At 38.2% G+C, this 14979-nt stretch overlaps 1 protein-coding gene across 1 annotated transcript in view; it reads left to right on the top strand.

Annotated features, from left to right (window-relative positions):
- Nucleotides 1-14979, top strand: part of COL25A1 (collagen type XXV alpha 1 chain) — a 321936-nt gene that overhangs the window by 188275 nt on the left and 118682 nt on the right. The window lies entirely within an intron of this gene.

The following is a 14979-nucleotide window of genomic DNA, read 5'->3' as shown; positions in this document are numbered from 1 at the left end:
TGGGTCGGACACGACTTCGTGACTAACAACAACAATGTTCTTAGGTATGCTCTTTAATTATCTAGCAGGGGAAAAAATTAGTGGAGGCCGGTGGATCCAGTGTGAGAAGGGCAGCATATCTGTTTGGGTTTTAGACTGAAATTTAAAGCATCTATCCATGGTGCTGAATCTTGTCTCAAATCTGGCTCAACACCAAGGACAGTGCCTTTAAAGTTTGAACTACAATCCAGACTGCTGCCCTGACATTGGAGTCACCATCCTGTATGGGAGAAAGTAGAAGTGTTTGTTGTTTATTATGACTTAGATTACCTGCACTAATAGGTTTAGTTCAGGAATTGGAGGAAGAGAGAGATATTTTGAGATCACTCAGAATTATTTCAGGAAAGAACAAAAATCCAATTAATCAAAGTCATTGCCACAGCTGTTACAACAATCCATCTCCCTATGAATTCTAGCCAGCTAATTTTTGAGAAGTGACATTTTTCACAGTTTATTGTTTTCTCATCAACAAGGCCTTAGCCACATCAAATATATGCACGGAATGACATTGGCATTGATGAATTGCCCATATGCTTTTGATTTAAGGATGTAAGAGCCTCAGTTTCTTCAAGAAGAAATGAGACATTTGGAGTATAGGATAGATGCTCTGGCCTGGCATATAGAAATACTGTACATCAGATCACAGGGTCTAGCAGCCAGCAAAAGATGGCCAGCTAGTGATAATTGATCATACAAAGCAATTACCGCCTAGTACATGCCTTTTATTCATCCTTCATGGCATTTGTTTTATGCACATGGGGATACCCATAATCATAGCATGTTATTCCCCAGTAAGCCTATATGAACAGGATGGGAATCTCTTCCAGCTGGCAGACTGAATTCAGTTTTGGAGACTCTTGGCAAGGGACAGGGCATTCGAGCAGTAAGTAGGACTTGGGCAAGGGGAAAGTGTCATGGCTGCTGGGGGAACCCAGAGGACCATGTTGGCAACCCTGGGGGATGGATTTGGCCCCTGGGGCCCCACCACTTCTGCTCTATGAAGTATCAGAAAGATGGGAAGATACCTTATATTGAACTCATGGCTCAGTTTGAACTGGGAAGTGTAGCTTCCAGACCATTCTGTACAGCTTTGATAGATACCTTAGATAATGCAACTCAATATTTTGTTTCCACATTATTTGCACAGCTGTGAAATTCATGCTTAACCTAATAGATGGCTTTTATCTGATGAAGAACACCTGCATGTGTATCATGCTGTTGTTATCTCCAGATCCCCTCTAGCAGCAAGGCTTAGTACCTTAACTACAGCGAGGTAGACAAAATACATGGATTCTGAATTGTTAGGTGACTACTAAGGCCAAACATCCCCTCCACTCTTGTCAAGCAGCAGAAAACTTATTGTTCTGCAAGGACTGTTCAGTGAAACCACTGCAACCTAGACTGTCTGGAAGAGCTTCTGCAATGAACATCAGACAGGCTCAAGAAGGGACACAGCCGTGTGCCTGTTGACAATGTACTTCAGTTTGGATCCAAGTTGTGAGCATTACTTATGCTTCATTGAGTCTGTATGCCATTCTGAAACATGAGAAAACATTTATTCAGAATGAAGTGGTAAAGGAAAACATGGATTACCATGGAGAGAAACTCATCTTTTAAAGCAAGACAGCAGGGAAAGACATAGGTTGAACATTCACATGGCCTGCCTAAATTCTGATTCTCCTGCAATAGAGAAATTGCAGCAGTTTAAAGGCACTCTTGCTAAATATATAATTATCTTAGGAAGAAGAAATGGAGATTATGGGGGGGTTAGTGGTTTCAAGATAAAGTGCAACAGAGTGAATTGTGAATAAAAAGATGGTAACATGGAAACTGTTACATCTTTCAGCTTACCTGACCTTAAAATGAACCATTTGCAAAGTGCTCTTTAACACAGAAATGGCTTTTGAAATCGGTGTTTTAATGCACATGGTAGGCATGTCGTGAGCGGAGCCGGCTGGAGCTGGGGGTCAGACTAGATGGTCCGGGAGACCCCTTCTGACTCACTCTGTTTCTATGTTTGTAATATTAATGCCATGCTTCTGCTATACAGGTATATTTCTGTGTATGTGCACATGCATGAGTGTTTTTTGTTTTTGTTTTTGGATTCCTTGATACATTCACCATTCAGTGAGGGATATTGCTATATCAAAATTCACAGAGTTGTTGTGGTACAAAGAATTTGTTCTTTGCAAATTAACTTAGTTTGCTTAGTTATAGTCCTCAGCCATTTACCTTAAAATAGAACTTTGGAACTGAGTTAAATAAATGAGAAATGCTGCCTTGTTTGCTGGAAGGGAACATTAGGGGGAATTGGCATACAAAATGAAGCAAACTTTGCATAGATAAAACCGATGGTAGGGAAAGCTGCAGCTGCCACTTCTTTCCACCACACAACAGTGTTTTTCTCTCAAAAAAGAGCAGCCAACCACCACCTCCTCCCAAACACACACACACACACACACACACTACATCTTAGAAGAAACTGAGGACTACAGAGCAAATGGGGCAGCTGCACAGCATCTTTTAAAACCGCCAGAGCACCAAAGTAATCAGAGCAAATTACTGCTCTGGAAGAGTGGGGAGTTAATATGTTCCCTTTCTGGAGTAGCTTGGAAGTTGCAAAAGTGTTGAAAAGGTGAAGGACAGATGAACACGTGAAACTGAGAGAATTGTATTGCCAAGAAGATATTGTCACCTCCCATTTGAGCTTCGTTACTCCTTTGACTCCCCAAATTTATTTAGTTAGTTCATTTTTATACTGCCTATTAGCCAAAGCTCTCTGAGCAGTTAATAAATTTAAATAAAACATGCACACAAACATATATAAAATTTACTTTAAACAACAAAACCACAATAGCAATTGCAATTGAATCTGCATAGAAGCATAGCAATGATATAGAACAAAATGCAATATTAAAAATGAATTTTAAAAGTTAAGCTGTTAAAATGCTGGAATAATAAAAAGGTCTTTACCCAGCACCAAAAAGAATATAAAGTAGATGCCAGGCACACCTCTTTATTTTGGAGCCTTCTGTCTTACAATTCCAGTTTCTTCCTTTCTCTTACCATTATTTCCCTGCTGGTCTTTTGCAGTTATGCACAAATTATCATCTTTTTCATTTTCCTTATATTCTACCTACTCCCCTGAAATAGCAGGAAAGCTGAAACAGACAAGGATATTGACCAGGAAAAATCACTCATATTGGAAGCTGTAAACACTCACAAAATAATACAACGCAACCCCAATTACATATTTTTGAGGCACCAATAATAATGATAACAACAAGCACCACCACCACCACCCAGGGAATGAAACCAAGTAACAATCAGAGCGGGGAGGGGACTAAGATGAGCAGACAAAATGAGTTCTGCTGTAAACCCTGAGATATGTGCCAGAACTTGTGGGAGGACCTAGGGGTTAAGAAAGTGAGAAGAAGTCACAGCAGGCAAGATCATCTGTTCAGTGTACTGTGGGTTCTTATTCCAACAGCCAATCCACCTGACTTATCTGCAAATTGGTTTGACATGATTTGCAAGCTCACCCATTTCCTGTTGCAAAGATAACAGGATAGCAGAAGCATGAACAGTTAGATTTTTGCTCTTTTTTAAAAAAGAGCCACTAACTACACAGGGAATTTGCTAAGATGACAAAATAATAGGAAAAGAGTTACCAACTAAGTTCCTCTTTAAAGGAAATGTCAATGGTAAGGAGTCATTCCAGGAAAATAAAATGGCAGTCTAATTCCCCTATTTATGTGATAGATAATACTGCAGCCTCATTTTCTTTTCCAGTCTCCCATTGTTCCAAAGATGTCCCTAAGAAAATGAGTAGGGAAAGGCCATGGCCAGGCTGGCAGACATGCACCGATAAGCTACCTAGGTAATGGGAGCCTTTAACAGAAGATTGCCCTATTGGGCAATAATATGTAAATTATCATTATCCTACCATGTTCTGAAATAAGTCCCATTGAGTTAATGTGGCTTATTCTTAGGTAACTGGATACAGGATTGTTTAATGAGGTTGCAGTAGGTATCTCAGAATGAGCTGTACTGAAAACAGTGCGACATTCTCGTGTGCCATCATGTGTTGGATTGTGCTGTAAAACAGTCTAGTTTATGATAGATCAAGCTGTTAACTACTAGCTGACAGAGACCCACTATAAGCATTTTAAAACCCCTTATCTCTCTATCCATGTGCCTAACAGACCTTACCACACTGGTGGGGATTAGCTAGCAAATATTTATATAGCACACCATAGAAATTAGACTTTTCCCATCCAAGAATCCTTTAGCCAACCTTCATTTCTGCCTGAACAATTCTCCACAGTAATAACCCCATTCTAGCACTTACAGCTTGGCTCCGTTTCTGTGGAATGTACTTCGTAGTAAGATGGCAGCCAACATTTAATTATTTTATTTGGGTGTATGGGGTATATTTTCAAAATCCCCCATGGCTTGATTTTCAAGTGTTCAACATCAAAATTTAGCAGCATGTTTTCAAAAGAGTACAGCATAATCTCAAGGTCAGTTTTTTTCAAAAGGGCTTGAAGCATAGTACCTTCCTTTGTGTCACCCCTGGGCTTGTTGTCAGAAATGCTCTATGAGCTTGGGAGCTCTTTTGAATTCCAGCCCCAATTGTGGCTGCAGATCCATGAATGTAATTATTCAAGGGTGTTAACAAAACATTCACCCAAAGAAAAGACAATCGTTATGCCATTCTGTATTAATGCATGTGTAGAACTATATTATGGCACTTTATAAATAGGCTGATAGAACTGGGGAGCAATCTGAATTTACTTAAACACATTATTTGCATGCAGAGATATATTTTAAACAGCACTAAAGGAATTTGCTTTTCCATCAGAGAGTGCTTAAGATTCTTTGAGATCCAAATGATTATGCATACAGTTTCCAACTGTTATCCCAAGATCATTGAATTCTCCAAGCACACCTCAAACTTCATTCCAACTTGTGTCTGTATGAGATGACTAACTTTTTTCCCTTTTCACACAAAAATTGTGCTTATCTTTGCATTCATTGCCTGCAAAGTATGCATCAATTGTAGCACATCATTTATTCGAGTTATATCCTGCCTTTTTTCTTACACTCAAAGCTTAGAAAATTGTGCACATCCGTCATAATTGCCCATTTTTCCCAAGCATTTCTCAAATATATACATTTTGCAATGTTTAATTTTTATTTATATTGTGTTGCAATTTCAGCATAAGCTTAGAAATGTGTGGACTTTGACTGCTGATTGTGTTTCAGGTCCATGTTTGGTTCCAGGAGCTGTGAACTTGGCAAATGCCCCAAAAACCAGGCTGAAACAAATTCCTCGTACATCCCCTGTCACCTTCAGATTATGTCTTCTGGCTGTTAAGTTTGATCACCTCATCTATTTTAAAAATATGTAAATAGCAGCAATATTTTAAAAGTTATAATTAAAGCTGTTTTACAAGAGGGGGAAAAACCTGTGTGTTTATGAAAATCCCTTTAAGTGCCATCTATTGAGCATGAATTGACCACCTAGGAATTTTGAGATACTGAGTGAAGTCCAGTTGGGTTGCCATAATCCCCTGAACCCAGAGGATTATGAGCAGCAGCTGCAGAGTAGGGAAAAGGGCAGAGACCTCTGTGCCTCCCCGATCCTCCCACCCTGCCAGTCTGTCGGATGGCTGATTTTTAGCTGATGCACTTCAGAGGGGGAGGAAGAATGCTGGGATCCCATCAGAATACATTCTATCCTGGCAGTCCTACCATACCCTCTCTACCCCCTTTCCAGGCTTGTCTTATGACATAGAAGCAGCTGGCCCAGTTCTGAGAAGACCAAGTGTGCATCACATCAGCTCTGAGGTTAGAACTCTGCCTCCAACCTTGGATCTGAAGGATGTTATGAATTGTAATATTTGGGTTATTTATAAAGATACACGCAGAGGAACAGCTACACTTATAGATAATCAAAACTTCACTGCTTCCACATAAAATCTCTAGGGAAGCAGCCAGCACCCTAAAGTACTATCAGCTTAAAAAATATGCATTCTCAGCTCTTTGTGCTTATCTTCATCTTCATCAGATTTATTCTGCAGTCCATTATTGTTTTCAAATTCAGAGAACTTGTCTCCCCCCCTGGCTGTGAGATGGGAGTTGGAGCAGAGCAAGTTTTTACCCACCAGCCATCTCAGCTCGCAGGGCAACAGTTCACCTGTAGTTTACCTAATGATGAATGTGCCCGGCTTTACCTGGCCCATTATTCATTTGTGTTTTCATCAACAGGATTCCTGTACTGCTCTCTATCAAGCTTGCAACCAACCTCTGATATGTTTGAACAAATAAAATTCATATTGGGTTACAACCATGGAAAAAAAAAGTAGATATAGACTTTCTGAAGATAACAAAAGGGAATAACTTATACAAAGGTCAGAAAAGGATGTGAAAAAATCATCCTGGTAGAATCCAGAACAATGAATTTATATGATCCTGACAGTTGTCAGGCCCTAATAATGTTATCCTAGAATATATTAATGCTCAGGAAATCAAGATACCCAAATATTTAGACTGGTGTTGCCTCTAGCTTAAAGGCAATTCATTAAAAATGATGTGAAAAAGAGAGTGGACTTGAGCTGATTACCATTAATTTTCCCTTGTAAAACACACCATGTTTTGAAAAAAAATGTAAGGAATTTGGTAAATCAAATATTAAGATTTCACAGTGTGAGAGCAGTAGCGTTCACAGGCAGAAAAGATATATTTATTTCCAGGAACTGATTTCCTGAAATGCAAGAATCTCCCCAACAGTAATGGGCAAAGTTTCAAGGTTCAAAGCAAACAGTAACTTTAATCACTAATCTTAACCTACATTTTCTAAAGGCTATGCTTCCATTGCAAATAGACTATTATATTTCTATATGCATAGATATGGCATATTTATTTGCTTAGGAAAGCAAAACTTTTCTAAACAATCTTTTTGAGCATATAATCAGATCATAAATATAAGGCCAGTATAATCTATACCTTATTGGATTAGATATTAGGTTTGACTCTCAGCATAAATTATATAGTTGCTGAAATCCTTGAATATTTAAAAGAAAGTAGATTCTATACAATGACTCTAGATTCAGTTTTACAAATGCTGCTTACTTCATTTATTCATTGAACAACTTGGTAATTTGATGCCTAATACTGAGTGCTGAACAAAAGAAACGTAACAATATATTGGACGTTTATTGTATAGTCAGAGGCTGATCGACATATTTAACATCCAGTTAAAGTAACATAAGATTTTGATCTGTTCCTATATAAAATCAGATGCAATTCCATTGATGAATGAATCTTTTCTGTCTAAATTTATAATCTGTCTATGGTAATTAACAATAAGTAATTGAACTCAAGTACATATAAGCTAGTACCACAGTTATTACAGTGGGAATGATCAGTAAATGTTTTCCTCTTTTTAGAGACTGTGTCCAAATATTTAAGTACTTCAGGAAGCAATCCCATACCCATTTGCCTAGGAATAAGTTCTGTGCAAAATGAAACTTACTTCTGAGTAGACATGTCTAAGATTGCACTATCAGACATATGACATAATAAAAATTGGAAAAAGCTGCTGTTATAACAGGAATTATTTTAATAATCTAAACTGCAAACTGAATTAAATCCTCATTCTAGGTATATATTTCCACTCAGATTATGGTTTTGAAGTCATAATTGTGATCCTTAACTTGTAAGTGTCCAATATTACATCCACCAACCTTACAAAAGCCACTTACATGTCAAATTATTCTTCATGTTCTCTAACTAGCAATCGTGCTACCATCTCTTCAATAACTGAATTTTTGTTTGTTAACCTCTATCCAGCAAGTTAATCTAAAGGGATTCTATATTCAGCCACATTCTGTGTGAATACATTAAAGTAAATGAGCACCTTATATAGAATCCATGCTATTGCTGCAGACCAAAATAATACTAAAACTACAGGAATGCTTTCCTTTGTTTGGATGCCTTGGATACTTTGCTGTTCATCATGTGATGGAAACCACAGTGAATTCACTAATCCTGATGTGCAGAAAGCCCTTTGATGGAACACTTTACAAATGTGATCTGTAATCAAAGGTGTAATTGACGTTTGATTCAAATAGTTAGACTGAAATCTTGTTTTCAAAGCTCAGTCTTTTGATTTATAGATAGCTCAACTGCTTTAGTTCACAACAGTTGGAAGAGAAGAGATCGCTAGAATATTGCATGTAGTAAATATGCTATGATGGAAATCTTTCTCTCAGGCATTCCTTAAATATTCATTGTGAATATTTTAGACATGGAGGTAGTGTACTGTTGTGGATTATTTCCAAAGGTGTGCTTTTTTGTCTATATTTATGGATGCTTATACTCTGCTACTCTTTCAGCTCCATTTTTGAGACTGTCTCACTTTCACGGACAGGGTTCACACAACACAACAAACCATGGTGTTTTCACATCATTGTTTGTCATGTTGTCTGAACTCAATCATGGTATTTCAGCACGGTATATATAGTCTTTAGCAGTGCTTTTTTGTCAAAGAACACACCGGAACGGAGTTGCGGCACCTTTTTTTGATGGATTTTCCAAGTTTTAAATGTAAATTTTGAAAATTTGATGTTTGGTCCACATGGATTTGAATTGCCCTGTCAAGCATAGCAAGTTGGTGGCAAAATCATTAAAACAGTGCATGCAGGCTGCTTCTGTGTCGAGTCCGATGCATGCGCACTTTGCCCACACTGGTTGTGATGGCACTGCTCGGCTTGTGATTGGTCATGTGGTCATGCGCTGAGTGCTTACTGCGGGCAGCAACCGTTATGTTTCGTTACACAACTGACGTGTGTGTATGTACAGTGATTGACTAAATGTGAAAGGTAAATAATTTCTTTATTTAAAAAAAAGTTGATGAATTGAAAATCTTTTTTTTAATTTTTAGTGTAAAAGTATGTCCCCAAATTTAAAAATGAAAAAAATTACTAATTATTTCTCAACCACCGGTCCTGCTAATAAAAAGGCCAGAATATTAACCAGTGCTTTAAGAACTTAATATATATATTATATATGCCAGAATATTAACCAGTGCTTTAAGAACTTAATATATATATTATATATGCCAGAATATTAACCAGTGCTTTAAGAACTTTATATTCTTAAAGTTTTGTTAATATATATAGATTAACAAAATGTGAATTCCAGCACCTTTTTTCTTACAAAAAAAAGCACTGGTCTTTAGAAACAATGGTTTGTTCGATGGTTTCTGCCTGGTGGTTTCTTGTGGTGCCTGAACCTGAGATCATGGTTTCCAGAGTGGCCACTGTAGGAACTGCTCCAGCCATCCAGCCTGTACTGCACTGCTCTGCTTAGTAGCAGAAGTACCACTGCTTGCCTTGATCCTGTCGCTGCTCTGTGTTCTCCCCACCCCTGTCTTCTCTGTTGTTGTCAGATGCTCACCTGTTGGAGTTGACTGGTCTTTGTACTGCTATCTGCCTGCCGTAGTTTTCACAGATGCCAGTCTGACTTGTTGTGCCTTTCATTTCAATTCCAAAGTATTTGTATACTTGGACACATGCTGTCATGTGGAAGAAGGGGGACAGCTTTGGGGCAGCACAGCTTGCACACTAGCCAAATGTTTTAATAAGCTTTCTTTAGATAATAATTTGTAGTTCTCTATGAAGAACTCTCTTAAAGAAAACAAAAACCTTTCTGGGATAAAGATATGATTTAGTGCAGAAGAGTCTTTGGGAGTGTTTGGTTACAGGGTTGAGAAAATTTGCCCCTGTTAGAATAAAGACTGTAGTGCATTGCAGGGGGCATGTGGTGGAATGTTCCCATAACTGTGTGGAAGAAAACTAAGCATGGGCTCAACACACGGGTGTTTAAGAAGACACTATTTCTTCTTTGGCAAGGGAGAGGGAAGGATCATTGGCCATCATGCTCACCTAGAGGGATGAGAAGACATATGCGCAGGAGAAAAGTAAGAAGAACCGGCATGGAGGATTATGAGCAGTGGAGGATAGGAAAATGGGGTTGATGGAGAGGAGGTACAAAGCAGGGACTGGCAGAGAGGAGGCCTCTTCTTTTCTTGATTTTTCTGTACTTCTGCAAACTATTCCAGGACTCCCAAAAGCATGCACAGACCTCCCTGCTGTATGATGCTGTTGCTGTGTTGGCATCAGTAATGTTTTCCAAATTGCTGGTGTTCTCCAGCCTTTTTGGTAACCTTGGATGGCAGTTATTTGCCTAAAAAATAAAAACTGTTTATAATATTAGAAGAACTGAGGCAAAGAATTATTTGATTGTATGAGGGTATGTGTTTTAGGAACAGGAAATACGTCTAGTGCTATAGAAGCTAATTGTAATAAAATAACATGACAGTTGTCTACCACTTCTAGTAGTAAAGGTCTCATCACTGAGTATTCCAGCTGCATGTATTTTAGCATGCAAAATGCTCATGAAACGCTTTCTGATTCTTAACACCATTTCATAGCTACTTTCACATCTCAACAGAATGTCCTTTGATCCCTTAAATATGACATGCTCTGCCTGTTAAATAATACGCCACCTATATCATGTCTTTTTGTAAAAGACAAAAAAGTTACTTCGTCTTGATGGAGAATTTACCTTGCTTATTGCACTTGGCACAGCAATTACTTACTGGGTCCATATAACACAACAACCCCCCATTGATTGTTCTTACTGGTCAAACTCAGTTGGGGTGACTGAGCATTGTGACTTAATATGGTGTCAGCCTTGATAAGCCACAATGGTCTGTTCTGGGGTCCGTCCCTACCAGCATTGTTTATCATGATGCCAGACCAGGCAGAGCTACTTGATCAGTGGTGGTTCAAGAATCCTCAGAGTTGCGTGGCAAGAGCCGCAAGACAAGCAGCTGCTGCAGTCATCCAGTCTCTATTCCCAGGGCCTGCCTAGTAATGTACAAATTGCTTCTTGCTTTGCTTTTAACTGTGTGGTGCATTTGACTGCTTCAATCTGAATATCAAAAACTATATTTTTCTTTCAAAATAAAAGAGGCTTTTAACAGAAGAAAAGCATATTACAACTTTACAAGAACTTTACAAGTATGTCAGGGGAAGAAGGGTGGGTTAAGTAGCAAGCAGAAGGCTGGGAAAGTGAAGTTAAGACTAAAGTGTGGCTGCCAGAAGGAGAAAAGATTTGGGGGAGGGAAGGTGTGGATCTACTTCTGGCTTGTAATATGGGTGGCAGGAAGGATAGCTGGAAGAACTGCTGGAGATTCCAGATTTTGTGTTGTGTGGGGAGGTGCAGGCAGAGGGAGGAAAAAGTAGAAGAAATGCAATGCTAAGCAGAGCCAGGCTTGCACTGGGTAGGACAAGTGTCAGTAGCTTTCACCTGCCTCCCAGCCAAGAGGGGAGTGAAGGCAAGGGAGAGAAGGAAGAGTTAAGGCAGTTTCATTGCCAAGTGGCACAGAGAGCAGAGAGTGAGGATGAAAAGCTGCTGTTTGAGCCATGGGTGTCACCAATGAGGGGAGTTTGTGTAATGTGTTAATGATCACTGCTTTTATGATAGACTGCAGAGAACAGAGGCAGAAGTGGGAATGTTAAAGGTGCTTGTGATGTGTGCTGAGACTGGGTCAGAAGAAAGCCAAGCTTTGGTTTGTAAGAGGGTGCACCAGCGTGGGTGAGTGGGTGGGTGGGCACAGGAATGTCTCTCCATGCTGCTGGAGACAGTGAGGTCAAAGTGGCACAGTCACACACGTTGAATTAACCTTTATTTTTCAGTTTGATAAAATTATTTGAAATGCATAATGAACAGCAGAAACTCTTTATCAGGGGAAAGAATATAATTCATTCTGCTTGGAGCCTGCAATGCAAATCACTTACTGACAGTTCACAGAACATTTTTGGAAGAATCAATTTAGTGATTTTTTTTCTAGTGAGTAATCTATTTACTTTAAATGACAGTCAATATCAAGCCTCAAAAACCTAATTTCATGTTCATGTTTTGGACTGTGATTATACAATACTATATTTTCTGCATTGCATATGTAAAAATGACTATATTGTGCTTACAATTTAGGACAATATTCTCTTCTCCTAGTAGGCATCTGGTTTGTAATTCCAGTCTGAGTGAGCTGGTATGAGTTTGCAGAGTTCCAGATATATCTGACAAGGGGTCATACAAAAGCCATATCATGGTGTGTTCTTCTTTCAAAGTAATAAACAGGGTTCATAACACCAGTTACTTAAATAGGCTTCTTAAACTTTTCCTGTTATCCCCTCGAATCCATGACACACTCCCTTTTTACATTCTCCTATCTCAAATGAAACACGAGTAAGCTTGGATTTCCTTTGTAAAAAATGGAATTATTAATTCAACTTATTCCATAAGCCCCTTTGTTACTTAAAAAACCTCACATTATTAGTTTAATAAAAAGGTTGGAGCTTATCAGCATTACAAGAAATGTGGGGTATTTGGGAAATATGTTGATTATCACATAATATCTCCGGAGGGGAAATGAAACACAATATGATTACTGTGCAGATTCTCCTATGGATTCGAGGCTGCTCTCCATCTGAAGCTAGAAAGTGGTTTGCGTATTATTGTTTTGGTAACAGGGATGTATATTTCCAAGAGCTGTCTTGTATATTCTCAACCGCAAAAAGTGCTCTAAATTTAGCAACAATTTCCAAGCAATTATTGTTGATCTGAACAAAATGAAAGCAAATGATGATGGGTAGGTGTCTAAGCATATGCACAGAATGGGAAAGGTGTGTAATAGCAAGCTGGTCAGCATATGAAGTGGCGAATGATTTTGAGCACCACCCTAGTCCATGCACAAAAACAAGATAATTGGTAGAATTGTGTTGGGTACTGTTTAGAGTAGACAGTTACACAATAGCTAGTCAAATTGATTTTTGAATGGGGAAAATGAATGGGAAAGTTTTCCAAAGAGAGTGAGCTGGCCTTTGTGTCTTTCAGAGTAAAACATATGACATTTAACCAGGGCTCTGTCTTGAAACAGAGCAAGAAAAACTTTAAAATATTCATATTGTATCAAATCAAGTGTGCATCAGATTTGTCTCAATTTCTCACAGTGGCTAGCAAGATGCTGCAGCCACATTGTCTGTGCTTCCCCAGCAACTGGTATTTAGGAGTACTCCTGTTCTGTTTGTGAAGGCTCCATTTAATTATCATAGCTAAAAGCAGGGCTGTTTGGAAGGATGTTTTGGAAGACACTTATTCACAGGGTCACCATGAGTTGGAGACAATCTGATGGTACATAACAGCAACAACAAATACCACTGGTAAAAATGGCTCTACTTGAGTTTATCTGACATCTTACCGTAACACCAATGGCTATGTAGCCACAAATTACATATGAATGAGTAAATATATTCTTTTGCATGTTTTAAATCTAATGACACTCAATTTCATTGGCTGACCTTCAGTTACTGCTTTGTAAGTGTTGGAAGAAAATGTTTCCATCCATTCCAAAACACTTGGAAGCTCATATCATTTCCTTTGAGGGAAGGTGCTTCATCCATTTGATCTGATTGCCCTTCTCCATCCTTTTTACTAAATCATTTTTATGATGAGGCAAAGAGAAATGTAAACAATATTTCAAATGTATATATAGAGTTACATAAAAACATTACAATATTAGCCCTTGATTTTTATTCCCTATTCAAATAATCTCTAGCATAGAATTTGTCTTTTTCATCACAACCACACTGAGTTAATATTTCCATTGAGTTATGTACCATGTCCCAAATAACCCTGTGCTGTTTCCCCACTAACAGCTTTCAGATTTCATCAGTACATATGAGAATTTAGCATCTTTGTACCCAGTGCAGATCATTTCAGTCTATTTACATTGAAACTGATTCAACATTTTGTTGCAGCTACACCAAATCTGGAGACATTCTTTCAAAACCCTTCACATTTTTCTTGATGTTTCAGTATCTCAAATAATTTGACAAAATTTGCAAAGCTGGTAATCTCATTGTTCACCCTCTCTGTTACTTGTACATGGTAAATAGCATCATTTCCAATACAGAATCTTGTGGGACCACACTGTCTACTCCTATCCATGGTGAAAACGATTTGCTTTCTCATACTGTCTATCTACTCTTCTTTAACTTGTTCTAATCCATTAACAAACCTGCAAATTACATGACACTAATTCTGGTCAGGAGCTTTTGCTGAGCAGCCAAGTCAGCTTTGTAAATAGATTGCTGCTAAATATATGAGTTTGACCTTCTTCATAAAAGGACTTCCTTTTGTAGAGGTCATGCTGATTTTTGGTTTGCATAGCTTACCTTTTAAAAACTTCTTTGAAGAAGGTTTCTACTATTTTATCTGAGAGAGAAGGGTTTGGCATTATTCTCATTGCCTTCTGGATTTCACCACTTCCTTTTTAAATAGTATTAAATAGGTTACTTTCCGATATTCCAGGAAGTGTAATTTGCAAACTTTTATTAGAAAAGCAACAATTTTACATGTAAATGACTGAAGATGTTCATGTGTATGCTTCCAGTATCAATGACTTGTAAATACATCAGTTGGCCTAAGAATCTCATCTATTTTTACTTCTACTTGACTTAGATTTTCAGATACTTGTTTGGAAACGTTGATTTAAGTGTGCATATCTGACCAAACTTTACTTCACCTATGCAAAGAATCCAGTTAGTTTTTCTTCAATCTCCTCTCCTCCTTTGTAATCTTTTCACAATTTTGTCATCTAATAGTTAGACCACCATCCTGGCCCAGTTTCTGTCTCTGATACATTTAAAGAAATTTCTGATGGGCTAAAAGAAATGTATAGTCCTTGTCTTAATGTTTTAGTAATCAGGTCATCAAATGAACGATCAGCTTATATTCATTTTGTCAGATGCCATTACAATGCAAAATAGTGCAGGAATCTAAAATAATATTTTGGAAAATTAT

Source organism: Varanus komodoensis, unplaced genomic scaffold, assembly GCF_004798865.1.
Source record: "Varanus komodoensis strain SLA01 unplaced genomic scaffold, ASM479886v1 scaffold2, whole genome shotgun sequence".
Taxonomy (NCBI): Eukaryota; Metazoa; Chordata; class Lepidosauria; order Squamata; family Varanidae; genus Varanus; species Varanus komodoensis.
The sequence above is the reverse complement of the archived record's forward strand: the minus strand, read 5'-3'. Positions and strand labels throughout refer to the sequence as shown.